This window comes from Rhyacophila brunnea, unplaced genomic scaffold, assembly GCF_057557595.1.
Source record: "Rhyacophila brunnea isolate RB1 unplaced genomic scaffold, BYU_Rbru_1.0 scaffold_17, whole genome shotgun sequence".
NCBI classification, from domain to species: Eukaryota; Metazoa; Arthropoda; class Insecta; order Trichoptera; family Rhyacophilidae; genus Rhyacophila; species Rhyacophila brunnea.
The window spans coordinates 9164631-9182346 of record NW_028232827.1 but is presented as its reverse complement, the minus strand read 5'-3'; the positions used below and the strand labels follow the sequence as shown (position 1 = coordinate 9182346).

General features: G+C 33.7%; 1 protein-coding gene across 1 annotated transcript in view; it reads right to left on the bottom strand.

The window, feature by feature from the left end:
* Nucleotides 1-16510, bottom strand: part of Camta (Calmodulin-binding transcription activator) — a 604660-nt gene extending 588150 nt beyond the window's left edge. Inside the window, exon 1 of the mRNA XM_085944160.1 lies at nt 16319-16510. The gene's annotated coding sequence lies outside the window, so the exon portion shown is untranslated. The remainder of the gene's footprint in view (nt 1-16318) is intronic.
* Between the last annotated feature and the right edge of the window lie 1206 nt (nt 16511-17716).

The following is a 17716-nucleotide window of genomic DNA, read 5'->3' as shown; positions in this document are numbered from 1 at the left end:
AAACCTTTATTTTAAAGGCAATTAATTTGACAGGACCACCAATATTGAAATACTACATCTATAATGGCTTCTAATTGTGTATGAGTCGTATGTAAAAATAGCTGTTTTGTTTACATTGGCGATATTGATTTAATAAAAAATATTAGTTTTTTTGGTACAAGTCGGTTAAATCCTGGATACAGCAGCAAACACATTTTGAAAATAGACGATATACTGGATTACGTGTTAGGATAACCTAACCTAAACTAACTCAAACTAACAAATAATCCAGTATCTCGACTATTTTCAAAATGTGTTTGCCGCTGTCTCCGGGATAAACGTATAGAACCGTTTTTTTATTCATTTACTTTTGGCTTAATTGTTAATATGATAAACTATAATATTGCGTTGCGTGGGATGATCAAATGCTGAAAACCGTTCAACACTCACAATTTTACTGTTCGGAATACTGAATAATATGTATTTCGGTATCCAGAGTAGTAAATTTTGAATAAGACAACTTGAAAGATCAATAACCTTTTTCGTGCAGTGGACTGGGAAGTCTCAAGAGAATCAAAAAGTCACGTTGATATTTCGAAATGGCGTATTTTTATCGCAAACCCTATATAGAGAGCGTGTAGGATACGGAAAATGTTAAAACATTATTATACCTACGATAATTTAATACGAAATGGGATCAGTTACTTTTCAACGTAGGATAGGACTAATCAGCGCCGTTTTAAGATACTAAGCCTGAGCATAGCTTTTTGCACAAGCATATTTTTTCTCAAACGAGTGGTCCCACTGTCACTGCAACTGTCAAAATCAGATCCCAGATTGCCTGATATATTGATTTGCAAAATTACATAATTATAAGCTCTGTTTGGTTTGAATTTAACTTTATTAAATTTTACTTATTAATATTAACTTTAAACATATTTTATTTAAACAACGTGTTTTACTTTAGGTGGATTGAGTGATAGTTGCGAAATGCTGAATTTACAGAGATGGTGATCGGTCAAAATATTCTGCAAAATGACGAAACCATAGATTAAATTTGTCGCCGCGACGGCGTGACAGTATGCGACATGCACCTCAATTTGATTCGCGCTTAATAGTCACGTCCTTAAATATCGAGAAATCCTTTTGGAAATATCCAAGTTATCCAGGAAGTTATGCGTAACATCACAATTAGGAAAATAGGCACAACATCTCTGTAAAATAAGGAGAGGACCAAAAGTCCACAAATCCTCGGCGAAATATCAATAGTAGACGTAGCAGCATAAGAAGCCGCATTTCCTGGCTTGAAAATCTCGGAGACAGTTTAGTTTAGGCGCTACGGGAGAATTGGGTGTCTTATGGATCAAGTCCAATTTTCATAAAATTCGATTATTTTGTTTCAGTGGCTAGATAAAACAGATTTATATATTTTGTGTAAATATCACAATCGTTGCTCTACAATTTACCGCATAAATGACAATACTAGTATTGATAAGACATCAAATTGAATGTAAATCAAGTCCATTTTGACAGTTCCTTCAGCAGAAGAGGTATTTGCTAACATTAATTTGCTAATACACATCAATAAAGACTGAATATACTTTACGTTTCGACTATTTATTTAAATTGAACCATGTACAATCAAATTTGGTAAATATATAAGTACAGTGAAAACATTCATGAATTTTACAAAAGGAGTTTTAACTTTAGGTTCAAATATCTCAGGATTCATTTTGATGGATTTGATCCATAATTATTGTGAACTACACAATTATGCATTTGGAGGTATTTCTGCAAATAAGATACAGTCTAATTTGATTTAAAATTATGTGTGACTATTTACTTTTATTAAACTCTCCAATCAGATTTTTAAATTAAATAATCACACATCATATTTTTTAAATCAATTGTCTCTAAAAAAATGTGAAAGATGTGAAAAAGTGAAAACAATTCTATAGGTATAAAAGTAAATAGGTAGGTAGATGTAAAATATATTATTTTATAGCAAATGTTAACCGTTGTCTTTAAAAAAACTACTAACATTTGTGTATTTAGGTAATATGAAGATTTTTGCAACTTATGTCATTGTTTTCTAAAATGTGTCAAGCAACGTTTTCGAAATACAGCATTCAAATGGTGTTCGAGGTCAAATTAAGGATATTCACTGTATTTTTAGTGATTTTGTGTATTTTTTTAATATATGTCTATATTAAAAGGTCCGCAGTCCCCATTCACTGCGGACCATTTAATTAATATTTAATTACCACATTTAAATAACATGCTAATTATATCTAATGGCCACCTGATGGGCAACGCACCAGTTGCGTTGGACGCAGTGAATATGTATTTTTTTTACGACCCGGGTCGGTGTGTCAATTGTATTTACCATTGGTGAGTGTGCATAGTGCCCGAAGATGCCGAAAGGCGATACCCGTGTCGCAAAAAACGATTCAAATGGAATAGTACAAAACTTAAAACCATTAGAATTTATATCTATATGAATTGCGGAGTTGTCAAGTATCGACATACGATAATGAAAAAATGCATCGTACTACTATTGTTAAAATCGTTGAAATAAAATAGTACGCGGGCGACTTAGTATTAGAGCAAATTTGTGATGTGTGTTTATCTCACTTATCTGATTGACCCCCCTGGCTAGAGCCATGTTAGCCCCTCCCGCCTCGTGGGGGCCATTTTTGTAAATATCGTTGTCAAATTATTGTTGTTTGCGAAGGGTTATTTATAATTTTATTATATATCCATCGTTATCGAAAGAAATTATCAATAGCAAAATATCGATGTATCTTTCATAAAGTATTGATACTTCAAAATATCGATATTTTTGTTACGGTCCTACACTCATGCGTAATCATGGTAATACAGAAAGGGGCGTGTTCATAACAAAAGTAGTCTATGGTTAAGGATTCCTTAACTCTATACTCAGTATAGTCTATAGTTAAGTCATGCTTTTCGGCAACTGATCCTTAAGATTGAAATCTTGGATTCTGCATAGGGCTCATAGTGTTTTCTGCTAAGGAAATTTTAGTTATGACAAATGTTTCTGCATTCCGCTCCCAATTTCCAACTAAAGGGAGGGTTTCATCGAGATGATTATGATTAGTTAAAGGTTTAAATTAGATTTCTTTCATAGAGATATTATATTCTGTCGACGACGAGTGGTAATGCGTCCACCAGTCCACCTATGAAGCCACGAATCACGTGTTGTTTTTCGATGTATGTACCTAATAAGTCGGGCAAGTGGCTGACAAATTTCTTGTAAAAATAAAACTGCATAAAATTAGAGCTCGAAATGAAAAAAATTACAATCCGGAGTACAATTACAATTTTCCGAAAATATTAACACACAAATTTATCTAATGTTATGTGCATTTTATAAAAATTAGTGTTAGATTTTTTGTTATATTATGACCTACTTAGCTCAGAAGGTTAAATTATTTTTTCTACGAGACGAAGAGATACTCTCGGAGATTTCATGAACCGGTCCATTTCTAACCCTGCGATGAATCCTCCCTAGGAAACAGCCAATTGTATTTATCTGTCAGAATTATTACTATAGTAATCATTAGAAATTCTAAATCCAAGACGTTCACAACATGGAATGATGGTAAATAGAATGGCGATGAAGTTTTTTTTTTTTGTTACTATATAATATTATGTAAGTATCTATTTTTTTTAGTGTTAACTAAATAATGCTGACAACGACATTTTATAACAAAATCAACAAGCTGTATGAGAATTCTTCTCTATTGTGGAGTATTAATCGTTATATTTAATAGGCCGAATCTATTTACAAATGCTATTAAACTAACCGTCGCTGGATTCAGGTTTATGCGAATCCAAACAGTTCAAGCAACCATGCATTCATTGTTTGGTTCCGGTTCTCGCGGATAAGCTCATAAATCTCAGGCGTCCATCGCTGCGAAGACGTCCCGGCGCCCTCAACAGACCTCCAAAGCTTAAAGCTCAACCATCCGAAAGGGTCTGAGGCGAATGTTTCTGTGGAAAGCGCATAATTGAAATACTCGAGTTGGTTGTATTTTGTTTTCGAGATTGGAGAAAAGATTTATACGCGTGTAGTCGAGATTCCTTGTAAGGTTTGGATTGTAGTCCTTGGAAACATATCCCTGAAATGATAGTTACTTATGTAACGCAAAGCAAGTTATCGTACATCCACGCATGACTTAGTTGGTAAGGCGGTCTCTACAGTGTCGTCGATCCCGGGTTCAATCTCGCGGCTGGTAAAAAGCGTTGTGTTTCAGTGTATATATTTTGATACTCAGTATAAATACCCAATTAGTCGGATGAATAGTTAACAACCGTTCCTCGATGGCAATTAATATAACCTACACTCAGTGGAGGCCTATATCCTCCGTGTTTTACTCTACAACTTATACAATAATGGTATCTATATTCGAGTGTGGAAGTATATTATCATATGGCTCGTATGTTCGTATTTTATAATGTCAACATTTTTTATATCATTCGACTGATATTACTGAATTTTTTATTTATCTATGAAAAACTACATCTATATGGGACAACAAGTGTATATAGATCTATGTATATTTGATGAAATTGTTCGTAGAGTAAAGCTACGCTGGAGTGCTTTTGGCCGCCTGAATAATGTCTTTAAAAGTGACCCCCCCCGTGCCTAAAGCTCAAAGTGTATAATCAGTGTGTGCTTCCCGTAATCACATATGCGTGTGAAACATGGACCCTAAGTAAAAGAGAGATCCAGAAACTTAGAGTAGCACAACGTGGTATGGAGAGGTGCATGCTGGGCATACGCGAAAGGACAAAAAGAGGAATGGGTGAATAAGGGAACAGACAAGGGTTTGCAATGTAATAGAGTTTGCTAAAAACCTCAAATGAAAATGGGCTGGACACATAGCTCGAAGAAAGGACAATCGTTGGAAAACTTTAGTCATCCAGTGGTATCCAAGAGGTACAAAACGTCCGCAAATTAGACATGGAGGGCGCTGGATCGATGAAATGATAAAGTTCTGCGGAAGTACGTGGCAACGCAACGCACAGAACCGAGAGAAGTGGAATCAGCTTGAAGAGGCCTTCATCCAGCAGTGGATAGATTCAGGCCGATGATGATGAAATCAACTCATACTTGTTTACCCACCCTTAAGTTAATGTGGTTTATATTCCTACCAGGGATCAAACTTCACAAATGTGTTAATTATTATGGCTTTTTTTGGCTAAAAACCATATAATTAGAGTCACAAGCGAATTATAATTAGTTGCCTAATGTTTTTTTTTTTCAAAACTTTCTTTAAATTAAAATTTATAGTGGGCGCGGGACATTAATTAATGTTTAACTTTCTGAATTTTAATTATTCTATTTCCGTCTATTTCATATCCGCTATTAGACGTTGGCGGTGATTGTAGCCATCCTTTCCTGTACCAACCTACCAACATAACAATAATTATTATATCGCTGTTTTAATCAGATATAGATTTTAGGACAAAACGTTCTTCTTTTAAACGATAAGATGCAGAATTTGTATTCTCTGTATTACTTTGGATTTGTATTTTATTTGGATTTGTATATTTTAATAATTATTGTCAACGTAGTTTACCCAGTCATCGTGACTAGAACATGAGACCGCCGATGGCAAGACCAACGCACTAGCCTCTGCTCGAAAGTAAAAAGTATAATAAACTTCACCCATTTAAAATTCCGATCAATATAGTAAGACTTTATTCAATTCCATAATAATAACGATGGATATTATAAAACAGTAGCGTAACATAAAATCCTGCCCCTCTTCACAAAAATGTATGGTGTCAAATATAAACAAATATTATGTTTACATACGTATTAAATAATTATTTCGATTGATTGTTACGTGAGGTCAGCAACGCTGTTCGCATAATCGGATTGTATATTTACAGAGGTTATAACTATAACAATATATTTTTTTTATTTTAATTAATAAATAAATTTTAATTTTAATTAAAAATAACAATGAAACATCTCCTACAAACTGTTCGATACAACTAATTTTCTTATCCTTTTTTTATTTTATTCAATTTCATATATTTTTTCGAATGTCGACACGATTTTCGTTTCACGTGCGTGATGTGTCTCGTATGTTTAAAATAATGAATTACGTCCAATAGATATATCGATAAATTCAGATAAAAATAATTTCGTATACAAATTGTGCTTATATATAAAAAAAAATCGGTGGGTGTACTTATGTACGCGCTCTAGAAGTTATAATTCTTTGGCGTTTGGATGTTTATAATCCGCGTCGTCAAAAACATATGCACGAAATCATTTTTAAATGTTACTGCCGTGTATTGATCTTACGAATTTAAAAAAAATCGGTGTGTGTACTTATGTACGCGCGTTAGAAGTTATACTTCTTTGGCGTAATAAAACAAAAACAAAACTTGTGATAACCTAGATTCTTCGACTAGCTCTTAATTATCTTGTTAAATTACACACGTAAGAAAACGGACCGCTTATTGAAGCGACGTTGGTTTATTTCTATACTTTTTAACTTATATTACTAAATTATACAATGTTTTCTCGTTGTTTTTATTTTTAAAGTACCAAATGTCACTCTGACGTTTAATAGTTTGTTTGCGTAAAGAATTGCAAATGGCCGACAATAATAAATTCGCTGCCTAGGCAACGGAACAATTCTAAACTATAATATTATACTGTATAATCGTCACGACTGCAGTATCATACTGTGGCGTAAAGGTAGTGCGTTCGGCTGATAACCGAACAATCGGTGGTTCGAATCCTATCGAGTGCGTTTTTTTTTGTGAAAAAATAAATTATGTGTTACATGTCACACGCCAAAAATACACTCTGATCTGATTTCCCAAACGCGCCTGGTATAACTTCAAAAATTTGTATTATTTCAAAATACTGAAGGGAAACATATTCATTATTAATAATTTATTCTACAGTATGTCGTCAGCTGACACATGCAATTACCGAAAATGTTTATTTAAGTGTGTTCTGGTATCCCGAGTCGAAATAATATCTGGAGCATGTCGTTTCTCAGTTTGTCTACTTCGATTCTACACTCACCTGACAAAATCGAATAGATACGCTAATTTGACAAGCAGACCGAAACTCTCCTTCTGATGTAGGATGCAAATACTAGTTAATGTCATTTACATAATGTTAAATAATGATCTACATTCCGACGTTTGTACTCTAAATTTAAGTAAAATAAAATAAAATAATAATATATTATCCATACGATTAGTTCACACAGAGATACATTTTCAACAAATACAAAAATACAATACACACCCAATAAACACGTAGACATAAATAATGACTGTTAATAATTGAACACAGTTTGAAAACATCTCCGAAAAAGTTGGACAGGACTCGAATCTGTACCCAACCTGAACCACAAAATAAATCAATGGATAAGGTCGCAATGACAATGAGCTGGCGTGTCGTTCAGCGAATGGACAACCGCTGGACAAATTTCTTATTACACTGGTACCCAAGGATCACTAAACGACATCCTAAAACCCGCTGGACAGAGGAACTTAGGAACTTCTATCCTCACACAAATTTTCAAACTCCGTAACCTATATATAAATGCGTTATCGTTCTTCACACAAACCACTTAACTGCAAGTACCAAATTTCTAATATCGTAAATGGAACAACTCCGCTTTTTATATAAATTTTCTTTATAAAAGGCAAGCTAAAATAGTGTATTAATTCATAGTGCAGCTTATTTGTAAAAAAAAATTCAAGTGTATTTTTGAAATTGTTAAATTCGGCTGGATAGTTAAACTATTAAGATTTTCCTCCTTTGCAATTTGCCCAAATGGAGTTAGCCTTCCGCAGAGTACCTAAGCAGTCGAATGTGTACCGAATTTTAAATTTCTGAGTTTACAAGAAATATGCATATTTTAGTTTATCTCTTTTTAATAGAGTAAATATCGAACTTGAACAAACTGCTTAGTCTTCGTGCATGTTAAAGACTTGTTAGTAATGAAAATGTGTGTTTATAATTATTGTGAATATATTCCTTAGTCTTATTTTGACGTGTATAACTTGTAAATCCATTGTTATCTCTACATAAAGCAATCACAATAGTCACCGAAGTTATGCCTCAGCCGCCAGTCCACTAGGCATAACCGCCCGGGCCGGGCCGGTGGAAGCAAAAGCAATTCGTTTGGCGCTGTACATACCCTCTCTGAAACATCCCCGAGGGTGTGTAGATTTAATTACTGGAACGCCGAACAAACGACCCCCTCACCCGGCGAAGCCTTCGCCCCTTCCACATCCGGCAATATCGCTGGAACTCATCTCCCGAGACTATTCGTCTTGAATTACTAGGTACTCCGCGTTACATAGATTTGCATTACATGGCAACCAAGGCTAAAGTGGTTTACGTTTTACTAGAGAAAAACACTTTTGTGGAGAACAAAAAAATTATATTGTGTATGACGTGCTTATGTATGCGAAAGAAGTGCATTAGCTTACTGGATAAGAACACTCACCCGAATAGTGAAACATGGGAGTTCGAATCCCATTCGGCCCATTATTTTGTATGTGTATGTTTCTGAGGTTTTTTTTGTATTTTTTAGTAAAAATAATCTTTCATTATCAAATCTTGTATAATATAGTTGTAATTGTTACAATAGGCTGTGTTAAATTTTAGAGCGAGATAGACTGTTTAGACTGTTATTGTAATTGTTACAATAAGTGCTAATACTTCGATACAAAAAATGAATTAATATTTTAATAAATTAAAAAATAAAAATAAAAAGTGTACCTATAGGTCAGCATTTCTTAACCTATGGATTTGATGAATGGACAAAATTGGGTCGATTAGTATATTGTGTGCTTGGCAAAATATTCGCAACATAACATTCTTGAGATACGTAAGTACTTATGCCATTTAATTTATTTATTAATGACTTACATGATTATTTTTTGTCAATATTAATAAACTAGAAGAACAATTCCATTGAAATACAAAGTGACGAGGCACTTCTTTGTGTGCATTCTGGTTGAAATTTAAAAAATGAAAAACCAATATTAGTAAATGAAGCACTGAATGTATTGCTGCCTTTGCAACAAGACTGCGAGTCAAAGTTTTGAGCTCTAACTATAATGAAAACCAAATTTAGAAATAGGCTGCAGCCCGGAGATGTCCTAAAGTCCAGCCTGTCTCATATAACACCAATATTTGATGAACTCTCAAAAATTATTCAAAGCCAAGGTTCATGTTAATAAGATTTAGTGTTTTTACCAATAGGTACTCTATTTTGTCTTATTAAAATTTATTTATTTTTTGTTTATATGTGTTTAGAGTTGGGTATTTCCCGAGAAAATCTCAATCTCGAGATTCAGGATTTCCCGAAATGATGATATTTTGAATTCTCGAGATTCGGGAATTCCAGAAAATAATTCTCGAGATATCGGGAAATTTTAAAAAAACCTGTAAAAATCCTAAAATCGGTGTAAAAACAGACAAATTCCAAAAAAAAATGATTTTTTTATTTATGTAAGAAGACAAACAAAATAGAAGTAGGAAAACAAAAATAATTCAAAACATTACTTATCAAAATAGGATTTCAAAAAGCGCAGACTGTCAATCGCTGCGTCTGACAATCGCGTACGCTTTTGAGACGAAACTCCCTGATGTTGCAAAAATTGCGCTCATTTTGAGTCGACGTTGGCTTAATTGTGTTAAATGCCCCGACCAGTCTTTTCCTGTCCAGTTTTTTTTATATAGAAAATCGTTTTTCAGTTAATATTTTATAATAAAGAAATCCCGAATCCCGAGAAAAGATCGAGATCCGGGATTTAAAATCTTGAAAAATTCTCGAGAATTCCCGTCGGGAAAATCCCGAAACCCAACTCTATATGTGTTATTTTATTCATATTGTCTTGGGTACTAAAACCCTAATTTGGGTCACGATTCAAAACTGATAAGAAACGCCGCTATTAGTGTATTTAAAACAAACATTTTAACAATTTAGGTACTGAGTCGTACATGTGATGTATAATTTAAAAAAGTTAGGTACAGTTTTCAATATCACAGTCATATCTAGTCTACCTATATATGTGTGAAATAGGATTCAAACATATAATTGTTTTGTATGAACATTTTATGCCAAACATTGAAGTAGGTACATCCCTTGAACAAAAATAATATGCATTATTTGGATGAATGGAATATTACTTCTTCTTTTTTGTCAGGACCTCATGACTGAGGATCGTAATCAAGATGATTTGCCTTATCAACAGGTTCAACCCCTCTTGAAATTCTACGACATGCAAAGTTTGTGTCACTGGAAGATCCGTGGCACTCATGAATTGGCGCAACCATGTCCAAAAGACAAGGTAGTGCAGATGATACAAAAAGACACTGACAATCTTAATAATTATGACCGTTGGGCCACGCTCATTCACCAACGACTTGTGGATGCCAGAGGTCACAATAACTCGAAGGTAAACAAACACCCGTAGTCATACTCCCCTCCCGCCCTATTACAAATCAATAATAAATTATTATGGATATTTATCCCCCCCCCCCATAACATTTTCTGTGTATAAACAATCTTCACAAAAAAATCAATATTTCTTATTAGTGAAGTATTTCCTTAACATGTATCTGCTTCATTATTATTATTTTTCTAATATTTAATAGGCCATGCCGAGATTCCTTTTTAAGTTTTTAAGATGTTGTCAACTTGTGTGTGGACTTTCCAGTTGGTAATGAGGCAACGACTAATGAGAAGAATTGTCTTTCTAGTGAACCTTGCATTGAAGTTGTACTAACCTACTAGGGTTCGCAGTTGCGGAATTTTGGGATTGAATATCGGGAATTTGGAATTGATTTTTGTTATTTTAAGAAAGAAAAATATCTTCTTGGTTATCGTGAAGAAATGCGATTACTTAATCTCCTTATAGGTATTAATGGATTAAAGATAATGGTCTTTAATTGTGTAGGCCGCAGGTTAGTCAAAAAAAATAATAACTCCATACATTTTTAAATCAATACGCTAAAACAAAATCATCATGATAGATTCATATGGTTCGGTTACAGTTTCAAATGTAAGTATATTTTTCATTTAAAATCCCCACATTTTATTCTTTATTTAAAAATCAGTTTTTGAAGTTATACTTCTTTTGGGGCGTTTGGTAGAGAGTGAAATTGAGAGCTGCGCGCGCACACCCTTACGAAAGTGAGCGACAATATGAAGTTAGCTCTGAATCAGTCAGCTGTATACAAACACAAGTTGGACAGTAGAATTGTTTCGTTGCCTAGGTAACGAATTTATTATGGTCGGCCATTTGCAATTCCTTACGTAAACAAACAATTAAACGTCATAGTGACAGTTGTTCCTAAAAAAATAAAAACAACGAGAAATAATTATATAATTTAAAGTTTAAGTGTATAGAAATAAACCAACGGCGCTCCAATAAGCGTCTTTTCTCTTGGGTGTGTAATTTTTAACAAGATAATTAAGAGCTAGTCGAAGAATCTAGGTTATCACAAGTTTTGTTTTTGTTTTGTTACGCCAAAAAAGTATAACTTCTAACGCGCGTGCATAAGTACTCAAACCGATTTTTTTAATATGTTCTTGGTAATTTCAGACAACAGACAAATTACAATTAGGCCATCCATGGACTTAAACCGTATGCGGTTTCGAACCGTGTGCCATACTAAACTTATCTTTTCTGTTCATGGAAATATATTTTCACAAAGTATATTATAAGCATCTGATCATATCCGTTAATACCATATACTTACACTTACAAATTTAGTGAAAATATATTTTCATGAACACAAATCTTTAGTTAGTATGGCACACGGATCTAAACCGCATACGGTTTCAGTCCATGGATGGCCTCAATGTCTCACACTAGGTAAAAAAATCGTTTTACATTTGATTCTGACACCTACTGTCTATTTACATGGTAAGGCTGTTTTTTTTTCAATTTTATTGGTTTTTGTCTAATTCCGGGATTTAAAAAATTCTAATCTCAAGATCGAATATTCTATCCGGGATTGCTATCCCTAGCATATAGGTATCCATAAAATAGTTTTAATTCGTCTCATGGGAAATTGTTGGCAATCCGTGATAACGAGAACGCACCTAAAATAAAATGTTATTCTCTTAGTTCACGTTTTATTTGGAGTGTTTTCCATGTAAACTGTTAGTTCGGGCTGTTTTTCTTCTAATTGTAATTCCCGGGGGAGGTTCACCCTTAAAATAATGATCGTAAGTAATCGCCTGGTGAATGACGTGTTCTATCGTCGACTGTGTTCATTTCCCACGCTAGTTTCTCAAATTGTTACGATAATGTCCAGACAGACTTGTTTATTTAATCGGAAGTTTGCTTTTCAAATTTCCACGAGTTTCCATGGCGGAAGGATTGATATAAAATTAATATTAATTTTGGAAATATTATTGAGGTACTGAGAATTAAACAAGTAAAAGTAACACAATATCATTAAGAATGAGCTCGGAACCGTTTTCAACTGACGACGTATATATCCACTTATTTAAAATCTGAAACCAGGATTTACACAATATGTAGATAACTGCTTTGTAAGAAAAGTTAGAAGTATTTTTATTTTCTGACATTCGATATTATTCAATGGACATGATTTGTACATTATTCTATAATATAGCAATATAGGCAGTGGCGACCGGTGAGTTATTTTACTGGGAGTTCACTTTTTTCACCTTTTGACTGCCGTAAAAAGGCATTTGCCTTCATCAAAACTTCACCAAAAAATCAAAAAAAAAACTAGTGGTTTTTTTAATTTAGTACATTTAAAAGAAATAATAAATAACTCACTATTTATTATTTGTTGTACCTCTAAAAACAGTTTTTCTTGAAAAAAAAATGGATTTTAAACTTTAACACAAACTATTTTGTTTTGACCGAATTATTAGTAGTACCGAAATATCTCGTATCTGGCAGTGACCGGGATTTATTGTTCATTTGTATGAGAAATCCATTCTTCTGTTTTTCATCGACACAAATTTTTCAATTACGCGTTTGTTGAAGTCAGGAATCTCTTGTATCATTCTTTTTTCGATACTGAGCATACATAATGCGTTCAATCTTGATTGCGCGATGGTGTTTCTACTAAAACACTTGATCCGTTTGAGTGTGAAAAAACATCTTTCGCTTTCCACTGATGTCATCGGAATAGTAAAAATTAAATTTAATAGTAAAACCGTTTCCGTAAATGTGTCAATGAGATTTTTTCGATTAAAATGTTTTAAATGCTGAGGCGCCATCAGCATTATAAAAATTATCCAAGCTGTAAATAACAGACAATTCATTTTTGAGTTTATTTTTATCTCAAAAGTCAGACGTATTACAGAGCTAGTTTGAAGAGATATCATAATTGATAAACATTGTGAATTTAGTTATCAAACTGAAAAAAAACTTGAAGTTTATTTTTAAATTGTACTTCGCCTAAATTTGAGAAATGTTGTCAACATGTGCAGAAATTTAAATGCGTACTGTGAAAAGAATTTATTTTTATAATAATATTGAATAAAAATTGTCATACAATAATTGTACGTGTGATACGGGATGTATTGTTTTAAAACCGATGAATCTGCGCGTTCGGGCCGAGAGCGACTTGAACTGTCGCTCCGGAGCACGTTGAAAAAATATTTACGTATTGCTGTTCCACGCGCCAGACGACGCTCTTTCTCATTGCAAAGAAATCGAAATTAGATTACTGGGCGCTTTGGTCGAGCGATGGCGAATATCGCTCACATCAACATATAATATTATTATTTAAAATAGCCGGTTAAAAACACATATTAGAATTTGTTTTTGTATATGAATTAATGACTACGGTAATAGATCAGAACACTTTTAATTTATCAAATATAAATTAAATACTCATTTAAAAAAAGTCTTTTCGCATAAATTGAGTGGGTGGGTGTGCACCGCTCCAACGCTCTCAAGGGAGAATCGCCACTGAATATAGGTATGTAATGTTAAATATATTTAAATAGCAATATATTCTTATTTGAATGTTTTTCCTAAAAATAGTAAAATACGTCAATATTAATAAACCATTTCTTTTATTTAACAAATATTTCACAGAATGCAACATTCCATATTATATTGAACATACATAACTTGAAAACACCTCAGATATTTATCTACACACTGGAAAAAATCGTATTTGAAAAAAATACGGTGCTCGACGGGATTTGCACCCGTATAACCACTTAGTCGGTTAATAATTAATGTACTTAATTAATATTCCTTGATTTAATACACAGAAACTGATAGTCAATAATATCACAATTTGATAAGCATTTCATGTAGTACTTTTTAGTTTAAATTATCGCAATTAGATAGGAGGCTCGTAGCATAATTGGTTAATGCACAGAGGTACGATACCAGTGGTTATACGGGTATATAATTTGGAAGCCAGGAATTATTAAAATGTAATGTCAATCAATGCTTATTAGGGAAGCAATGTTTATTAGTTTATAGGGAATTTTTCAGAAAATCATTTAAAAACAGTAAGGACCGTATGATACTATAAATATACCATATTGGCGCGAGATTTGATCGTTTTAACAATAATCAAGACATAGTCAGAGGGACGCTGAGGGAGATAAAGCTATGCAATATTGCTGATGTAAGTACAGTTGACGATAGCAACTGTAACAATAATCACACTAGTCCTACCTAATTTCTGGGCAATAGAAGAAATCGCATCTGCGCATTTTCATGGTTAAATCGTTTCACTACTTATAACATTTTATAAACTTGTACCCACCTAATGGAGATGAGTTATTAATTAAAGACATTCAAAAGATTTAAAGGAATAAGGATATAAAAATACAGTGAGCACTCTACCTAGTGAATTAAACATATCCTGTTGACTCGCTAAACTGACTTAACGAAACGATAAGAAACGTATTATGTTGGAGAGACCTATATCTAGCCGTAGGTGGAAAACGGCTGATGAAAAAATATAAACAGTGGACGAGCTTGTATATCTGGGATCGTCTATTAGTGGAAAAAGTGGATATGAAACAGAAAAAGAAGGCTCACACAGATTGCGAAAAACGCTATGACATCTGTTACCATTAAATAAAAGGATCGAGGAAAATTGAATTGCCACGAAAATTATGCTTGTGCAAACATCAGTTTTCTTCATATTTTCTATACGGTGTCTAGGCTTGGCGCCCGAGGGAAAGGGAGCGGAGGGCAAGTGATGCCTTCGAAATGTGGGCACAGCTAAACAAGTCAATCGTCCAGAGATTCCAGATAAAGGAACTACTAGCTACAATATGTCCGAGATGCATTCTGCAGTTTGTTTTAACATATTATTCAGCGCATACCAGATAACTAGGGGAAAGAATTGGTTTTGGTAAGAACCAATGAAGGAGCTTACTAGAGGCAGCCCTAACTCTGCCCTGAGAGATGCAGAGTACCTACCGTGAGGGATTAAGAGTCGGTGGTTAGAAGATGACTGCATTTTATGACGGTCACTCTCTTCAGCTATGAAAGAACAACCGATAATGGAGCTGCTAGACGTACGAAAACCGTGGCAATCCCGGGGCATGTGTTAATTAAAAAAAATAGTTACATAGGTACCTATTCAATCATTAATTTGTGACGGTTTTTAAACAGTGAGTACCTAGCTGAATTTTCTTGAAGGGGGTGAAATTTTCACAAATCTCTCAAAAGAGAGTTAATAAATTAATTATCAACCTATACCGATGACTGTTGAATAAACAATAAATAATATATATTTTTAGTTAGATGTCAGTAGCTGTGTTTATGTAGGTACATATTAATAATTAATTGTAATGTTTTAAATCGTGTGCACTTGTACCTATTTAAATTAAATGATATTAATAATGGGTAGGTAAGTACAGTTATAAACCAAAGAAAGTATTTTTTACTCTTTGTTATTAATTCAACGGGGATTCCGCATTTAAACCAGAAACAAGTTAATTATAGGTAAAACATTATGAAAACTGCGATTGTCAAAACAAAACAGTGTGCAAAACAATGATCGTTGGTACAAAAGTAGAACATGACAGCTCTTAAAATAAACAAATTTATAAAAATGTAATGTATTTAGACCACAATTCATTTTTAACTCGTTGTTGTTCTGTAAACATAATGCTCCGTAATGTATGTTATTGAAATGAAGCAACATATTGATCTATTTTCAGCTCTACATTTGTTTTCATTCGTCAATAATAATGGTCGCCAACACTGCCGGAATAAAATCACGAAAACCGTAGCAAATCACCACCATTCAACAGCAATAATTTAAAAAACATAAAGGACTCACATTGCGGGCACGATTTCGTAAAAGAAACACAGAAATCCGGGGAGTTTTCGCCGCCGGAAAATTGAAAGTAAAACTTGGGAAACATAACCTCACTTCTAGCTGTCACTTCGCTGTATAGAACTGCGTAGAGAGCAACATTGTACGCGCGCCGGTGGACGGCGTTACGTAGTCGTAAGCCGTAAGCCGACTGACACAACTTTGTCGGCGCGTTATCTCGCAAGTACGCGAGCCAACCTATTCAATAGGTCAAATATTGACAAAAATGCCAAGCGTTCACACTACTGATTTATTTTTACAGAGAGCTTAATTTTTTTATTTGACGGTCGCGTTCTGAAAATCCTATTGTAATACCTATATCCAATAGAATATTATGTTATATTTCTTATTCATTCTTTATAATATAGAACACATTTTTATGGACATACATAAACTTACTTATTCAATTAAATACGAGTAGGTACATTAGCTTTGTGTTTAATTCTTTAGATGTTACTCGCGATCAACCCCGGATTTTTTTTTCTAGATGCCTTTATGAGTACCTCGCATTTACTATCGAGGTTTCTTTCAGGACGTTGGCACGCAAACTACTCTACTTGATGCTAGTCAAATGAAAATTGTGCCGGCTGAGAGAATATGCCTTATTGAAAACTATTCTTTTACCCGCATCGGGTATTGCTAATTTGAATTCAGCCAGGGTCTATGAAACCACCTTGCAAAAACCATGGAAAATTCTTTGTAGCGCGAGGCGGTGGTGATTCTGATGAATATTTTATCGTATTCATTGGGAACTCAACCACGTGAAATATGGTAATATAAAGAAGACAGATATACAACATGATGACAGACTGCTTCGTTTTCAAATCAATGGGATAGACAACGGTTGGATCTAGGCCCTTCCCTTTTACCGGCACGTCATTTTATCGCTGTTATCTTCTACTTTACCTACTTGCGATGATTTGTACTCATAACAACTACATTTGGTAAAAACAATGTACTCTAATTTATGTTTCATCAATATTGCTCAAGTTGTTGTTTGTTATACTAAATTGTCCACTTAATTTAAGTAATTAAAACGCTAAATCCAAAGGCAAATATTTCTTAATGACAACAACACTTTTTTTTAGTATAGATAGAATTTTATTGTTTTATCAGACAGACGAGAATTATTTTTTAAATTTTCGTTTACAATAACAAGTGAATTTTCGACCAAAAATATTTGTATTGATCCAACATGAAAGACTGGAAAATATACTAGAGATCTGTCGGTAAATTTAGTACACTCTCCTGATCGACGATTTATGTCAAAGACGTTATTATGCATACATACGAATGATGTTAGTGAAATCCTTCTTCTGCAAGATGGATTCGTCTGTTATTTCCATATAAATATTGCTACAA